This window comes from Cyprinodon tularosa, unplaced genomic scaffold (genome assembly GCF_016077235.1).
Source record: "Cyprinodon tularosa strain WSP-4 unplaced genomic scaffold, ASM1607723v1 ctg44, whole genome shotgun sequence".
Classification (NCBI taxonomy): Eukaryota; Metazoa; Chordata; class Actinopteri; order Cyprinodontiformes; family Cyprinodontidae; genus Cyprinodon; species Cyprinodon tularosa.
Window position 1 is genome coordinate 3,866,161 of NW_024039163.1, and position 18,291 is coordinate 3,884,451.

At 37.2% G+C, this 18,291-nt stretch overlaps 1 protein-coding gene across 1 annotated transcript in view; it reads right to left on the reverse strand.

Moving 5' to 3' along the window:
• Nucleotides 1-13,674, reverse strand: part of lrrc4ca (leucine rich repeat containing 4C, genome duplicate a) — a 94,310-nt gene extending 80,636 nt beyond the window's left edge. Inside the window, exon 1 of the mRNA XM_038300077.1 lies at nt 12,197-13,674. The gene's annotated coding sequence lies outside the window, so the exon portion shown is untranslated. The remainder of the gene's footprint in view (nt 1-12,196) is intronic.
• Nucleotides 13,675-18,291: the final 4,617 nt, after the last annotated feature.

Sequence of the window (18,291 nt, forward strand, 5' to 3'; positions counted from 1 at the left end):
AGCGTTATCACAGATCCTTCCTCCCAGCTTCCACCCACCACTGTTCCCAACAACCTCAATAAGTTGTTAGATTTATGCTGATTTTTGCAGTCTCTGTTTTAGTCAGTTAAATAACATGCTGCTGTCATTTTGCACATGTCTGATTATGCTGCTATTTTCAGATATACATTACTGTAAAAAATGTCTGCAGCTTTATATTGGTTATTTATTCTGCAGGTGCACAATTTTATATTGTTAAAACACTTAAGACTATTTTGTTTGTTTATTATTTTAACTCTTCACTATTATTATTTTTGTACACTTTTCTAAGGTCCACATTTGTGTTACCACTTTTGCTGTAATCTTTTTGCTGCTGTAATACCAGAATCTTCCCATTTTGAGACAATAAAGAGATTTTTTTTTTTATTATTTTCCTTTTGTGATGAATACTTTCTGTACCAGTTGACACAGATTTCTTCTGCGCACTACTGTTCTCTGGAGTCCATACTTAGAGTGTTACTGTCAAAAACGGACTTGGTGAGAACAAAAGTCCATACTCACATTCTTGTGTTTTAGAAACAGCTGTTGTTCTCCTAAAAAAAGTTGGTTTATTCCGAATCTGCTTAAGGAGCAGATAATTTAACATTTCCCACCTGGTTCCATTGCTTACATGCGTCTTTATTAATATAATTCTACACAAAGTGTGTGAATCAAGGCATCAATGCAGATTTGACTTGCAATGTGAAAACAGGGAGAATTCCATGCAGAAAGTGGGTTATAAGGGCTGCAAAGCGCTTTCCAGTGACACAAAAGGATAAATAGATCAGGGGCTCTGCAATGAGATCAGTATTTGTTCTGAATACCCTCAAAAGCTGACACATCAACTCTGTCATTCTCATAAAAACAGCTACACAATCATAAACCTGTGTTACACACAGCTCCAGAGAAAAAGCAATCCACAAACCCCATGAATATTACAATGAGCTGGATCTGGGTCATTAATATGACACAGTTGTTACTCTGGAGCCCAATTAGCAGTCAACATAGAGCCTGGAACATTCCTGTTACTATACATAATCACTATATCACTGCAACAGACTTTAAAGCAGGATGGGATCAAACAGTCTCACATAAGGACTATCAAGGACATCTCCCAGATACAAAGTCGTCAGGGAGGTCACAGCAGCTGTCTAAAAAGATATATTCAGAAAAACATTTGCACTCAATATTGCATTAAATGTGCACTCTTAATAAACAAAATATAATGGGTTGTTACAGAATTGTTCAGTTATAGAAATTTAAACTTTAAATACAGCTTGGTAGCACAAGCTGCAAAAGAAAAAACAGCAACTAATGAGTTTCTATACAAATACTGCAGGTATTGTATTGTACCTGTTAGGAATCCAGTTTGTGTGGGTTGTGCTTTTGTTTGTTTTCCCTTCCCTGCTTCTCGTTGGCCTCCTCACACACCTGCGGATGGTTGCCTCATTACCGGAGGACTCTTAAGCTGCTGACTGCCACTACCTCGATGCCAGAGTGTTTGCCAGTTTTAGGTACTCTAGCCAAGCTGAGTTTTGCTGAGTCTAACTTAATCTTGCTGTTTTTGTCTTTGCCTCTCGGCAGGAAGTCATCCTGCAAACTGGATGTTTTGGACCTTCTCCCCCCTGAAAGGATTCTCTGAGCATCAAGCTGAGCTGAGGATTCAAACTGGTGGTTTGGATCTACTTTTCCCCAAGCAGGGGATTCATCTCCACAAGAAACTGTTCAAGTACCGCAGGAAATCTAATTGGCAGTCAGCTCCTCCGTTCCTCAAGGAAACACCTCAACCTGGTTAAACCCTGTCCGCCCTCCAACAAACATGTCAATTACTAGAACAACCCAAACCGACTGGATTCAACAAAGGACATCTTTTTCTGGAAACGTGAGTCTTGTTGCCTTCATTCGCTTCAGCAAATCAAAGACAAAAATTTCCCACTGAGCCTGAACTAACCGCAGAATCTTCCCCTTCACTTTTCAGTCCCGGTTCGCCAGTGTTCAGAGCAGCACTGGACTCCTCTCTACCAACTCACAATAAAACCTGCTAAACTTTTCCCTGATCTCTCTGTTTGGTTTTCTGCATGTCGGTCAGATCTTTAGATAAAATCATGACATCACCCTAATCAAGTAATCATTAAAGATAGAAAATCCTAGCTGACTTTCCTCTTGTAAACAGTAGCAAAATGCATTAACAATGAAACGAGGAGGTAAATCATCATCTTTATCACTCTGAATGGGTCAGTGAGCATTTTCTTTTTTAATCCCAGCAATATTTTGTTCAGTTGAAAATGCAAATGTGAGAAATGCCTCATATTTAGGAATCTATCTAGAATTTTGTAATTGTGTAAATTGTTATTTAACTTAAGAAAAATTTGTCGGTTGAGAACAGCAGCTGTTGAAACTTCTGCTTCTCGGCAAAAACAGACTGGACTGGGATTCTGCGTGGACTTTTTATTTTTTTTAATGAGTATCTTTTGTCTAACTTAAAATATATATTTAATTAATTCAAATAAGGGCTATAGGAAACAAATAAAAAAAATTAAAGGATAAGTAAGGTGTATACTCATGTGAAACCGGACCAGCTTGAAATCTTACTCTGATTAAAGGATTGATGGAAGCAAAACTTGACGATTGTATTAGGACTTAATGCAACAGAACAGCGGATGCAGTACTTCTACGGTTTGCTGTGTTACATTTAATGGGTTAGACTCTGCTTTTTCCCTGCATTTAATTATTTCCTGACTTCATATTAGGCTTTTCAGCATCTCTAAATTGCAACCGTAGTAGCTGGTTGTTTATCCTGTGGGTTTCTTTGTTGTCCTGTAATGAACTGGCCACCCAGCCTGCCCCACACTGACCAACAGACGGAAATACTAGCCCCTTTCTGACTGACTTCTGATCCTTCAAATGCACACACTTGAAAGAAAAAACAAAACAAAAAAAACAACAAAAAATTTGATTTATAGGCAAAAAAGTCATGCCTTTCCCAGACGTGCTTCTTTAAAAAAAAAATAAAAAATTAAACAAAACATATGTATTCACAGAAATTCAGTCAGATGTTAATAATTTATGAGGGGGAAAAAAATCAATTTGATACAAAGGAAGCCTGAATTTAATTAACTGATATATCACCAGATAGATTAGGATAGTTTCTGCATGCATTTTACATAATGCAGTCCTTCCAGTTTCCATTAGTACTTATATGCAAATGATTCTAATTTGGTTAGTTTACTAACGAAAGTCAAATGAAATATGACAAGGCCCAGATTCTTTTTTTTCCTTTAGTGATAGATGGACTGGTGCCAAATGCTGAAAAGTCTGGCACCGGCTGTGGGGGGCTACTCATTTAGCTATGCGCAGGAGTGCACACACACAAGCTTTCAACAGGAATGATTAGCTACCTCTCCACAGCTTTCCCCTGCTACTTAGATTCATCACCTTAGTTTAGTGTTTTCATCAGTGAAAAATATTGCAGTCTGACAGAAAGATTAAAGCTTATCATTGATCACAAACACTTTCAGGGATGTGTTAAGTTTCATTTGCACATTAATGTATATATGATCTCTTCTGACCTCTTTTCTGTTGCTTTGGTAAAAGTCTAACTTTCATGTATTTTTGTGGGCTGTATGCTGAGGTGAACTGCAGTTTTTTTTTTTTCTCTCAGTACTGTATACTGAGAGGATGCAGCTAAACATTTGATGTTTTTGCATCTACCAATAATAATTTCTTGTGAATAGTTCTCATTTGGAAAATCAATACATATTTATTTTTGGGAATATAACATTTCATTTTGTGTCATATTTTTATTTTCGCACATGCGGTTCAGAGAGCACACTGACAGTTGCTGTCATAAGGTTCTGACCTTGGCAGGGAAACAGAGCAGTTCTTCTGCAGACAATGTCAGAGCAACTTGGATTTAGCCAAGCGTAATAGATCTATTCTGTCGAAAATATCCTAGTAGGGCATGGTACCTACATGCAGGTCCAATGATGAGTGAAGGATTAAGATCAGAGACAAACAATCGATTTAGTGGAGCAAAGAGTAAAAAAAACAAACAAACAACAAAAAAGACAACGATAGGTACACATGCTTTTAAAATGAGACATGCCACACTGAAATAAGTTTAACTATTGCAAAAAAGTGCTAATGGATACCAAAGGCTATTATTATTTATACCAAAGACCTTTGCTCACCCAGCCCAACACTCTATTGTAAGTATGTGACTGCTAGGTGCAGATTGAACATGCTGTGTAGTATTGTGGATCTTTGACTGATGACCAGACTTCTGCTGTGAAGCTGAGTTGCACAGCCATCTGATGGCCAGTGCAATCGCCCTTAGGAGTTAAAAAGCAAATCTGGGAGACAGACGGCAGAGCTCGACCCACATGTCCATAGAGCAGACAGTGTTTCTGCATCCCTGGATCTGCACTACACAGCAGTGAGAGAAGGTACACATATGATCTCTCTAATGTATGCATGCATGTTAGTGTTACACTATGATTTTTGAAAATTATATGCTTGGGCTCCTAAAACATCTAATTAAAGGACATTTTTGTGTATCAGTTATAAGCAAATATGTTATGGTCACAATAATTTCTGTAATGATTATAATCGTGTGGAACCATTTACCTTCACGCACCTTAGTTTAATAACAATAATTACACTATGTCATATGTGTTCTTTTTTATCCATCACAACATGGCAAGACCTAATTTAATCCCAGCGCCTTGAAAAATGCTTTGTATCATTTTCTTCCAACTTTATTATTAAGATAATATGATTGTATTGGACCATCATTCTTAATTGAAATTAAATACAATTCAAAATGTAACCTTAACGTGCCACAGAGGTTCAGATACATGTAATCATTTGTGGTGCACCACCATGGTGAAATAAAAGCCATCACACTTATAGAATATGTTTTAAAAATATATAAGTATAGGTTTTATATAGCCTACATTTATACATACAAACAGCCTATATTACCAAAATTGCACAAATGACATGAAGCATTAAAATGTACTATAGTTCCAGCTCCTTCCTGCCCATAAAGAGGCTACAGATGTCAAATCATCTTAGGAAAACCAAAGACAACAGGGAGGAGTAGAAGATGCAAAAGAAAGGGACCCAAGGAAGGTGTTTTTTTTTTTTTTTTTTGAGCTTTTACGGCATCAGTGGCTCATTTCTTTTCTACAGTAGGTTGACAGGAAACAGGGTATGAGAGGGGGAGAGACATGCGGCAAAGGACTACAGGTCAAATTCGAACCCGGGTTGGCCGCATCAAGAATGAAGGCCACCAATGCGCCACCTTCACGCCCAGGAAGGTTATATTGAGTTTACATTTAGTTTAATCCTATGTAAACAATCCTAATGTTAACATATGTTGCATTTACACGTCATAAACAGTTAATCAATAGAACTTTCAGGTCAATGAGTAATGTTTCAGATACATTTTAAACAGCAAAACATAGCTTAATGTAAAGTAATTTTTCTTTTGAGACTCATTTCCAGATGAGTATATAATAACAGATTTTCAGAAGAGGAGCAAGAGACTCAAGGAAGATATTGAGGTAATGTCAGACAAAAATGCTGATGTTGTAACACAGTTCCCGCAAGTTCTGAGGAATATAGAAATGATACTGATCTGTACTGTGACAAGTGTAATATTATATATTCACTATGTGACATTTGTTATATTAGATAAGCATACAAGGTGAAGCAGTGGAGGTGTGACAAGGAGACAAAAGTGTAGAGACAAAGCAGGAGGGTGCATCTTCTTGTTCAGGGGAGCATGTTAAGGCATATGAGAGCAGCCAGGAAGAAGACAGGAAAGTAGAAGGTGGAATTACAGTAAGCACAAATGGTTATGTTAGTTTTCCTGTCTTCTCTTTTATTCAAAATGCTTCTACCCATAAATCAACAGAGGAGTGTAATATCATTTTAATGGTTAACATTTTTCTTAGTTTAAATCCATTATTTTCCTAAACAGAAAGTGTTTAAGACATTCCTGTAATTCATACTCATAGTATACTCCATTGTCCTCAGAGGAATGGAATGCACAACAATCTGCTCCCATATTATTGAATATTTTCTTAAAAGCCAAGTGAATAGAACAAGCAATATCAAAGAACAAGCAATATCAAAAAGAATAATAATCCTGCTTTCTGTAGTAGAGAAAGAGAGTGACATAACATCTTTGAAAACAAATCCTAAAACATACTCAGCAAATATAAACAAAGCTCTGCTGTTCAATAGGCAGAAATCCATTGCCTCTCACGGGTCATCTATTACAACTATATAGTCCTATAATGACCAGAGACAAAATGCAGTAAATATTCTTCCACAAACACAATTCCATCGATATCTTAAACACTACTTTTAGTTAACTTAACTTAAGCAGTAGAATGACCAAGTAAAGATTAATGGATGTGATTTAAAGTATTTAAAGTGGGCTGCTGAATTATACATTTTTTTGGCATTGAAGGCTTTGTGTCCATCCTCTATCCCTATTTTAGCTAAGGGCTCACATGCTGCCTAGGGATGCACTAACTATGGCTCTGTTGCTATGCGACAGCAAAAAAAAACCTGTTTTGAGGGAGTCTTTCCAGTTTAGATAGTTTTAACTTTCAATGTTTGTAGCACAGACCACAACACAGCCATGGCTTTCAGACAATTCCTTTGTCAACAGAATTGGACTAAAAAGCTTCAGTGAAAAGTCCTTCTCTGCCATTTTCCTTATCTTCTATCTTCATTCCACTGCAGTATATGTGTATCCACGGATCCATTATGCACATTGCATAAAAACTAAAATGAGCCAGTGAGAGGCAGTTCTCTACCCTTTACCACCTCATTTAACCTTTTAATTTAGCACCATGCATTAATATGTTAGCCATGGCCAGTATCAGTTTAAATAAAGGCTGCCCACTTGGCCTAAAGGCAGGACGAATGACTCCTCCAAACACATGCGCTGTTGTTAATGTGCATATGTGTGTATCCCGGAGAGAAAAGTGTAGAAAGAGATGAATGGAAATTGTGTGTGTATTGGTTCTGCATTTAAGAAATATGTTATTATCACAACCAGTAGATCAAATCCAATGCAGCTGCTGTCACTCTTTTTGATAGCATGTCACATCCTAGTGAGGTAGAGAAAAAGAGAGGAAGAACCGCAGAAAGGGGTACAAATATCTAAGTTGAAAATACACCATTGCTGATGGAAGGTGGGTTTATGTAAAGCGAGTGGTGAGTAATGATGCATCCTGAATTCAGGTCAGTGCTCTTAGCTGATTCTGACGAGGGAAGTCAGCTAACAGGGAGATAGTGATGGATTTGGAAAAATGCCTTTCAAGATCTGAGTCAGTAAAATATTTTGAGCTGTGTATTCAAAATAAGACACATTTGAAAAAATGGCTCATAATGTTGCCCCACTAAACACTTTATTTTATTTAATGTACTCTGATCCCATGATAAGTGGCATGAGCAATGCTCCCTTGACCTTGAAAGACAGAAAGGCGTTTTTATGATGTCTTCCAGAATCTTCCTTGAGATGGATGGCTGAGCTGAACCACCAATTGATTAACCGATTGACTGGTGGAATGTGCCGTGGCCGTTCTCCAGCAAAGCTGTTCTTTTCCTTACAGAATATTCAGATAGACATGCTGGAGAGGATGTCTAACGATTAGGTCCACTGAGGGTTACAACCCGTGTCCGTCTGTTTATAGTCAAACTAGTGCAAAATGGGGAACTGAAAAAAAAAAAAGAATACTTGTTTTGTTCAATTTGTTTTACAAATAAAAATTAATGTTCATCCCTTTTTACTGTAATACCCCTTATTAAATTTTTAGGAAAACTGCATGTCTTCAAAGGTCACTTGATAAATATATAGATATTTTTTTTCTATTTAATCTCAGTATAAATAAAACAGTTTTGTGAAAGCCTTGTGGAACACAAATTAACAAGCCACATCATAATGCCCAGGGAACATACAAAACATGTAAGGGATATTTTTGTGGTATAATTAAATCAGGCTTAGGTCATAAAGCAACATAAAATTATTTGAACATCCTACTTAGTGATTTCAGATTCATTCATTCATCATCCTGACAAGCATGCAGAATTGATTCAATAAAACCAGACTTTTAATGTTAATTTAGGCTCATATGTGGAGGTAAACTAGTACAACTCATTATAGTGAATGTGCAGTCTACATATAGAAATGCAGTAGTGTATAATTCTTTTCTTCAGTAAGAACAGAAAATCTGATCAAAGTGGGTGGGAAGATGAAAGAAGCTAAACACAGGACAATCCTGTGAGAAAATATTTTAGACAGCAAGATATTTAAAACTGTTGTGGAGGATTACTTTCCACAGCACAACTATAGGCATAGAGCTAAATGGAACAAGGGTTTACATCAGCACATAGTCATGTGTTTGAATGTCTCAGTCAGTTTCCCGACCCAAATCCAAATGAGGATATCTATCTATCTATCTATCTATCTATCTATCTATCTATCTATCTATCTATCTATCTATCTATCTATCTATCTATCTATCTATCTATCTATCTATATATATATATCTATATATCTATATATAGATATATAGATATCTATATATATATATATATGCTCAAAATTATTTAGAACCCTAATTCCAACAAGGAGGCTGAATGCAAATGCATGACAAAAGTTGAAAACTTGAATGATTGTTCTTCCACTTAACATATAGTCAGGATTTTGTGTTAGTAATTACTTAGGAAATCAAATTAAGATGCAAAGAAGTTTACAATCTGGGGTTTCAAATACCCATGTAAAAAGGTCAAATTTGATAAGGACAAACCCTTAAAACAAGTGATTCAGTTTTGTAAAACTTGTTTGTAAGATTGATTTTCTAAAACTAGGTTGGACGTTAAAACTTTGTTATTGCACACAACAGAATAATTATCTCAGCTTTCAGCCTGTGTTTACATTAGTATTAGCTATTCTAAAAGCCTGTTCTATAGATTGCTGTAAAGATTAAAACAAAAAAAAATAACCTACTGTGACAAACTCTCTACAGATTAAAATAAAGTATATTTTGCAGGTCTAAATTCTACAATAAGTATCCAGGTCAAAAATAAGGGGGTAGCTTAATTATTTCCACAATTTCTCTTATCATTATTTATTAATTAAAAATAATTCCAGCTCTATCATTAGGTGTACTTCAAATCTGACTCTTAATACCTGTATCTTCATAAAGGTGGCCTCTATTAAAAAAGGCAAGAGACAGAGATAAGAGATCACTTAAACAGTTATCTTTTTCCCAAGGAGTGAAACCCCCTGAGAGGTTTTATTCCCAGAAAAGATTTTTAAAAAGTAGCGGTAGCTTCATTATTGATACAAGTCCCCAGCAGTCAAAGGAATGAATGTTAATAGTTTTCTTAGCTGGCTTTTACTGTGATTAATCTGATTTCAGAAAAGTACATTTTATTGTGTAGCAGATAGTTCTGGTCTTTTTCTGAAGTGAAGTCTGAGTTGAGGAGAGGTAGAACAAGATGACAAATGCATTTTGAGATTGGAATTTTGGTTGAGCTTGTTTCTTTGCAAGAGCATCTTTTTGCATTTGTGCCTTTTTTCCGGCTGAAAGGTTAATTAATATTCTGACTGCCCAGAATGAATTTCAATAGATAATTCCAACAGCAATGGCAAAAGAAACAGGACATTCAACACATTTCTTGGGTGACTACATTATTAGCTAAAGGCTTGGTTTGTGCAAGCAGGAAGTCCCTCTTGGTCTCTTTGCTGCTCGTATTCTTGCACTATTCCCCACGGTTTAGATGGAGTAATAAAGACACAGGGGATACAACTGTTGGTTATGTGAAATAAACAGACTAACTTGAACTTATTCAAAAGATACTCACTTTCTTGTGCTTTGGTTATAATTTTATACAGCCATATACTTATACATCTGTCTGACTTTTTTAACCCACAACAGCAACCATTTCTGAGAAAATTTGGCCACGGGGAAAAAGGTTTAAGGTTATTAAACAGGGAAGAGCAGTAGTCTGCCTTCTTTTTAACATGAATCATTTAGCAACAGTTATCAATAAATAAGCAAAATCCTGGGAATATGTGGGGGGATTTATCATAATAAAGCATTTGACAGGGCAAAAACACAAAATCAGCTGTCTAATTTTGTCTGCTTAAGGTAATGTCACTCTATCATATGGATTTTTTATTCCCAGTGACGTGAATAATGTTTGTCATGTCATAGGTGAGAAAAGACAATCTATTCTGACTAGTGTGGCACTCATTTTAATGTAAGACTTTATGCATAAAGGATTCAATGCTCAAAACACTCATTGTGCATGGTAAGACTGCACAATATTTTGCAAATAAATTGTCACTGGAATATCAGTGCCAATATCAGTGTTACTATCACAAAGATCTGTTTAAAATGCAACAATTATTGGCTAAAATTTTATAAAAGTTATTTGATGTTTTAATGTTAATATTTAGTCATATCAAAAGAGTCTTAAAAACACCAGCACATGACATCAGATACAAATAAGACTGTGTCCAAAATTTCACAGGTGTAGAAAGCACATATGAATGAGAATACGGAAGGAGACAGGTATATAATCGAAATTAATTAAACATAATTTAATTTTACCAGTATTATTATCATTGGAGAGATTTCTAATATCCTGCAGCTGTATCTTATAGTGTTACAGACTGGCTTATATGCATACATTTTTTTATGCATCAGAGTGGAATGCGGAAGATTTTGTTGAGTTAGAATAATTATTTATTTGCATCAAGATCATTTCTATTTCAGGGCCTTAGTCGCCTTTTCTTTTTTTTTTTAGAAATCTGTCACTCACCTCTGGACCTGATCTAAAATGATTTAAAAATCACATGTTTCAGTCAGAAATGACCTGTTGTGTCACACTTTTTTAAGGTCACAAACTAAAAATCTGTCAGGAAAAAAACTGTGTGTTAAGATAAATTTGATCTGAAGATGTCGAGTTTATAGGTAGCCTACATAGAAACATAAAATTACAGATTGATTGCGGGAGTTAAGAAAGGAGGATCATGGTTTATTTTCAGACCAAAATTATTAGAAATATACATAACAGGAGTTCCTAAAAAGTTCCTATTTCTTTTTGGTGAACCGTGCAAAGATATTCAATGCCTAGTACCAGTCTTTGTTAACCCTTCTCAGAGGTGGAGGATCCCGAGTCCTAGTAAATTGAATGGGTATCCGTTTTAAACAATCAATCCACTTTACAATAAAAGGAGACAAATGTTAAAAGCACATTTTGTAATCTAAACTATCTCACCCATTTTGATAGTCATCAAACCTTCAAACAGACATTCACAACCAGGCAACTGTTGCTTTTTAACATATACTGCAGAGGAGTTCAGAACAGATTTTAGCAACCGGTGTACTACAGCACCTCTATCTTGCTCCATCTGGGGAGAACCAGATTGGAGGCGGCGTTTTTTCTTTCTTTCTTGTATTTCAGCACCACGTAGATGGACAGCTCACACTGAGCCTACCTCAGAGACGCTGAACAAGAGCTTTTTGTGTAAAACGCACCAAGTAAAGGGGAAAAGACAGACAACAATGGATACTTTTGTCATGATAATACAGGAAACCAAGAGTGAGCAGGAATTGTCAGTTCCGTGTAGGCCGAATTTCTCCAAGGTTACTGTAGACTAAGCAAATCCGTGCTAAATATGGCATTTCAGTTGCTAAATATGGGTTAGACGCAAACAGGTATGGGCTGCAATGGTACCAGCAGAGGGAGGTAGGTGTCTCATTTGCCTTTAACAAAACTTAACTAGCGTTTTTTTTTTATTAATGCTTCAATCAACCATGCGTCACCTTACTCATAATACAAACTCTTCATCTATTTATAAAACATTAGTCGCGCCTGCACTTAAAGGTCATGCGGTGAAGGTAAAACAGATATGTTCAAATCTACGCATCTTTCTGCTATCTGGGCAAGACAGCCCGCGATTAAACTCCTTTGAGAAAGAATGCAGCATCACTTAGAGGGTAGAACCTTGAGTATGATGTTCCCTATCACTGCAGCCCTAAATACATGAAAAGACGTTGATTGAACAGACTCAGGATTTACCTTTATATGTTTAAAATGTAAAAGAAATAGGTCATTTGTTTTAATCCACAGAAATACTTACTTTTTTTTAAGGAAGAGGTCTGGAGGATCTCGCTTTAGTCGGTTAACAGTCCCTCTTTCTCTCTCTCTCTCACTCCCCCAAAAAAGAACTGCATAGAAACATTCCGCAATTCTCAGACGCGTTTACAAAAATCCACGGTGTCTCCTTTTGACAGAGACATTGTGTTCCTACTTTCAAAAATAATAGGTATTCAATCCACACATTTGTCCGGACGGCGTGCTGCTTAAGTCTTTCAGTGATGATACACCACAAAGCAAATGGATATTTCCTCCTCTTCCAAGACGCATATCACAACCGAGGCACCTGACAAGTGCAATTGTTGAAATTGCTTTCCCTGACGAGAAAGCGACCTGCTCAGACGCCCTACCCCCAAAAAAAGAAAACCAAGAAGAAAAAAAAGTCACAAGAATCAGAAGGCTTGTGATATTTTGTCTTCTCAAAAACTGACCTGTCCAAAACCAACAGCTTGTATTGGTCAATGTGCATGCACATCAGAGCTCCATCCTGGTTTTAAAGAGGTGGGGTTGCCTTGCTAAGGTTGAAAATGCAACTTTTTAGTAAAGTCCCTATAGGAACATTTATTAGTAATCTAGACTAATTGAATTCCCAGCGCAGATTTCTTTAAATGGGTGCTTATCTCTGTCTCCTCCTCCAAGCAGTCCAGCTGTAATAATATGTGGTTATATAGATGAAGTAAGGAAGTTGGGTGCATATAAAGCGGCAATTTTCCTCTTCAAGTTGCTCTTCATATGTAAAATGAAACACTAACAAGAAATTAATCAAATGAAATTCCTCGGGGGGGACTTCATTTGGAGCCCTATCAGGAGCGTGTGTCTGTAAGAGGTGGAGGGAAAAAAAGAAAAGAAAAAAGTCAATTCCTGCACGTTTTCTGCTTCCAGTCTGGATGGAGTCACAGTTCACTGAAATCATTCATGCCTCCCCATCTCCCCCGTCGCTCAGTTCAGTTTTCCTGCATGAAGCCTCGTTCTGATGTGACAGAAGATATTTATTTGCAGGCTTTCACTTCCATAAGACGCCGATTGTCCAGCTATTTTTCCCTTCTAAGGACTGCGTAGTTTTTAATGCTCCTTCAGTGCGGTTCCATTACGCGCTGGCACGCTGCATCCATCGGTCCATTTCAACTGCCTTTAACGTTCAGCATTTTGTATATTCACAAAAAGAAAAAGAAAAAAACACATAAAACGGTAAATAGATAAGGGGCATCATGTAAGGTTACCTCCCACTAACAAGTAGTCCCCTCAACTCCAGCTGGGTGTGCTCTGCGACTGACTGCAGGTGGCTCACCCGCAAGACTGAGGTAGCGATGCCAAGGAAAATTATCCACCTTTTTTGAGTGTCTTCATGCAGCTCTGAACCAAACAACTGAAAATCCGCACCTCTGGACAGCCTTCACTTCTCTCTCGGCGCTTACTAATTCACCTGTAACCCTTTGTCTCATATGCTAATGTCTAAGGAGAAAAAAAAATTATATATTGTGCGTGCGAGCATGTGGGAATAAAAGTCATTTGGAAAGCGACACAGACAGTTAAATAGAAAGAGAGAGTAGACAGAAAGAGTTTCCTCCCATGTGGGTCTCAGAAATAGGACATGACTGCCACCTACCGACACCTTCTCTCCTGAGTGATCGTGCCATAGCCCTTCTCGGGTTGATAGTCTCAAAAGACCGCTCTCCCACTACACTCTTTAGGCTTTGTTTACATACACGTTTGTGTTTGTATTCTATAAACACTTTCAGGCACAACAGGAAAACCAAGCTTGAATTATATTATGCATTCAAACATGCAGATAGATGTAAAGTGCAGGCTCAACTATAGAGAGAAGAGTGACAACCCAGAAAATATGAATATGAGTTATAATCTCTCTCATGCTTCAGTACTTTAGAGCCTATTCATAAATGCTGGGGGAATGCTATGAGTTATAAAAAAGGTCCATGCAGTGCAGATTTTTAGCACGGTGGGTGACACCAGAGAGTTCAGGTCTTCAGAAAGATTATTGCTTGTGAAGCATTTATCTCAGCCTGCCTGCTGCTCTGCAAATATTATGCTAAACTCAGTTATATTTGGCAACATGTATAGAGAGGTTAAGAACGTGAAGGAATTTTCACCATGTAGGCAAAGGCTAGTATTTGGACTAAATGCATTCAAATAGAACATATGATGGTTAGATGTGAGAAAAGATTTGAATGCCTGGGATCTGTCCATCTAGCTGTCAACATCTGATCTCATTTCCCTCAGTGCTGAAGGCATTGCATCATTCATCTGTCTTCATAACTGTCAAACTGCCTGTCTGTGTTTCAGGCATATGATAGTAAAGCAAACCATCCTCTCTTTCCTCTGATTTTTTTTTTTTTTTTTTTTTTGGGGGGGGGGGGGGGGGGGGGGTCTCGTAGTCGCAGTCTAGAGACACAAAAAAACATTCAGCTTTATATTCTATTTTACATCAGAATATTTAAATGATATTACTGCTGAATTTTTACAAAAACCTTTATTCCTATGCAAATAAGGTGCTAATCCACCGCTAGTTACAATTACTGTGGTACCATAAGCTTTCCCACTATTTCATTTTACTTATAAAATTTTCTTTTAAAGCCCATTACTTTTTAGATCCCGAATGAATAAACAGTTTTTAAAATGTACTTATTATTCTAAAATATCAATCGAAGATGACAAAGGTATTTGCATATTTAACACACTGTAAAATCTATTCTGTATACAAAATTATTTTAGGTGAGCAGAATTTTCATTGAGATGTTGTATATACTAATCTTCCATTAGTAGTCTCCGCTGATGAGGAGAAAATATCCTTGATGATTTAATATTTTTAAGTTGAGCCATGATGAAAAAGTTAAGTATTTGAAAGTGGTGGGAGCTTGCTCAGACCAACAGATTCAAAGCTCAGTTGGTATGGCCAGTACTGCAACACCAATACTGCATTTACAATTGGTGATGCCTGTTTAAAATTTGATTACAATATTTTCTGATGTGCTGGTCACATCAATCATCTTATTATTATTCAGTTTAAGACCACCAGTATCCTCAAATTTTAATAATGTAATAAAACATTCTATGCTAAATTTTGCACTATGGTTTACTTTAACTGTAAAACAAAATATAACTTCTAACACATTTTGTGAGTCCTTTGAGAATTAAAAGGCCAGATGTTTTAGGTTAGCTGGGCTAAACAAGCTTTGTTTTCACTACTGAGGAAAAACATATTTGTTTTCCTTTCCTATATAACTGATCCTATCTGAGGTGTTCATGGACATCATGTAAAGGTATTGTCGTAAAAACAATACCTTTGCTTGAAGAACTTCCATTTTTCATTTTTGACTTTTGTGGATGACTTAAATCTTTTGGCATATTAGAGCACCGGACACCAGTGCAGTTCGCATCCAAGTGTCAAGGGTGTTGAAATGAAAGTCTGATCCTGTCAGTCCAAGGCAATGATTCTTAACCAAGAAAGGCCATACTGCTCCTTCATAGATAGGGGTTAATCTCTGCCTAAAGCAAATATGTTCAAGTATCTTGACTTTGACCGATGCTTGAACAAAGCAGGAGATGGATGGATGATGGATAGATGGATTTGGCCTCTGTCTACAGTAATCTGACTACTGTTTCCTTCTGTCGGTATGAAGAAAGAGCTGAGCCAAAAGTATAGCTGTTAACCAATTTGGTTGGTTTACATTCTGTCCTTAAGCGATGCACATATGGCTGCTGACTGAAAGAACAAGATTCTGGCTACAAGCAACAGAAATGAGTTTTCTCTGTAGGACATGAAAAAAATATGTTTATCAAAACTGTTTACACTTGTGTTACGTTATTATGATACAATTTAAACTATATACTTTTATTAGAATTTTGAGAGTTAAAAACTGATGGACACTGGCAAAACAATTATGTATAATAAAGTAGTCTGAAAACATAAAGACTTGTGTTATAAGCTACTAGAAAGGTATGGCAACTGCCCAGCAATAAAAGTTATTATTGGAAAGAAATTCTACTCACACTGAAATAAAAGGTATTCATGAAATACATAAGGGATGTAGATAACTTTCCATCAGAGGTTTAAGCTAAGGGACTGCTCCCAGGCAGGTAAAGGAGACAACTGGGGTGGTCTCTGATTAGGGGAGAAATCTAACACTGAAGAGTTTTCTGGCATGACACACTAGGTGCAATCCTCGGAGTGGACCAAGAACTTGCACAAAGCAATACATCTCTACTCAGGAAAAATGCAGGAACAAATGCAATTAAGGCATGGCAGTAAGTAAGGAGCTACTTTTAGGAAGAACCAACTCATTTAGCATAAGGATTTCTGATATCCCAAGCCACCACTAGTATACATACAGCTGCATGCAATCCTTTGTGTGACAGGACATATACTGTAGGTACAGCCCACCTGACAGTGGAAAAATAAATACATTACTTCATGTATTTTTGTAGAATGTACATGTCTTCATATTTTTTGTTTTTTTTTTGTAGTTCTTTTCTGGAAGGTTGTAGTCCCAGTGTGACCAGTGTAATGTGCGTGTACATGCTTCAGGCTGAAGAGTTTCTAGTTTCAGCACATCAGTGTGGGGCTCCTGTCCCATTTTGGACTTACTTTTAACACAAGGAGAGGTGAAGGGATAGGAACAAGGATTAGGAGATGTGAGACACAATTTTAGATATTTGGACTGAGACAATGTAATAGGAAAACTGATGTGGTAGCCTTGGTCAAATTGCTAGAATGTCTTTACATCAACATTCGGAAAACAAATGCTTGTATGCATTCCTGAAAATGCAAGGAATTGAAAATGCTTTGAACATTGACCATGCTAGTTTTATAAGCATTTTTGTTTTTTTACAAAAGGAAATGTGATGTTTTTAATACAAGATTTCCGTGTGGATAATGATGCTGTAATACAATCTTAAATCAGTATCTTGCCAAGGTGCCTTGATTTTGCTTTGTTTTTTCTTTTAGAAAATACAAACACATTTTTATTATACCCAGTGACATTAACTAATAGGGAATTGTCTGATTTAATGTTAAGTAGTTAGAATATAGGAGGGTATTTGTAATCTTTGAGAATAATTTTGTGACTCACTTATAGAATTATTTATAGGAGGAATATCAGGGGGAAAAAATGGAATCAATATTTACAAAGAATGCTGAATACCAAAACAGGGGTGGGTTTATGACTAAGGGGTCTGTGGCCTCTTGAAAAAATGAGGAGTAGTTACAAAGGGCAAGAGATAATCAAGATAATGATTTACAAGCACAGCTTGAAGAATGAGATCGATTAAGGTTCTGAGAGTTGAAGGTGAGAGTTGGGGTGGTAACAGGTTCCAAGTGATAGCTTGAGGATGGAAGGACAACTTAAAAGATCTGTCATGATCTGGCCTGATTACTCCACCTTAATTGTTTATTTCTTTCACCTGCCGTAATCATCATTTATTCCTCTCACCTGTTTCCTTTGCTTTATATTCTGTTCAGCCGGAGCATTTGGGGCCACATCATTATTTGTTTTCTGTTAGTCTGCCTGTTCGCTTTTTTTTGTTTTGTTCCACGGTTCATGTCCTGGATCATGGTGGCCAGTGGAAAAAGGGTTTTGTGTCTGTCTCATCTCCTAATCATCCACTGTTGCCTCCCCTCCTGAGTCTTCAGGGTTTTTGGCTCTATACGCAGGGAGGATCAGTTTTTAACGCCATAACCCTGGCTCCAAGGAAGAGACCAGTTTAAAGGTCCTGCTCAAGTTCTGGTTCCATGTCCTGTCTCTGCTACCTTCTACCACTGAGCTTGCCCGTCTGCACCTGATTCTCTCTGCTCCTGTGCGTGTCCGCTTGGTCATGATTCCAGACGCTTTAGTACTCTGAACCTGCCTGGGAGCTCCTGGATGTCTGGAAGTATGGGTCCTGTCATCTGTCTGTTCCTGCCTGATCTGTATCCCTGAGCAGGATCGGCTCCCTGCAAGTCCTCCGGAACTACAGCACTGGGGACACTCGGGGTGACGCGCGCCAAATCAGTATTCAGACCATCAGCTGGATCACACCCCTTTTCTAGGGAGATGGACTGAACTGCAAAACCAGGTAAGTGAC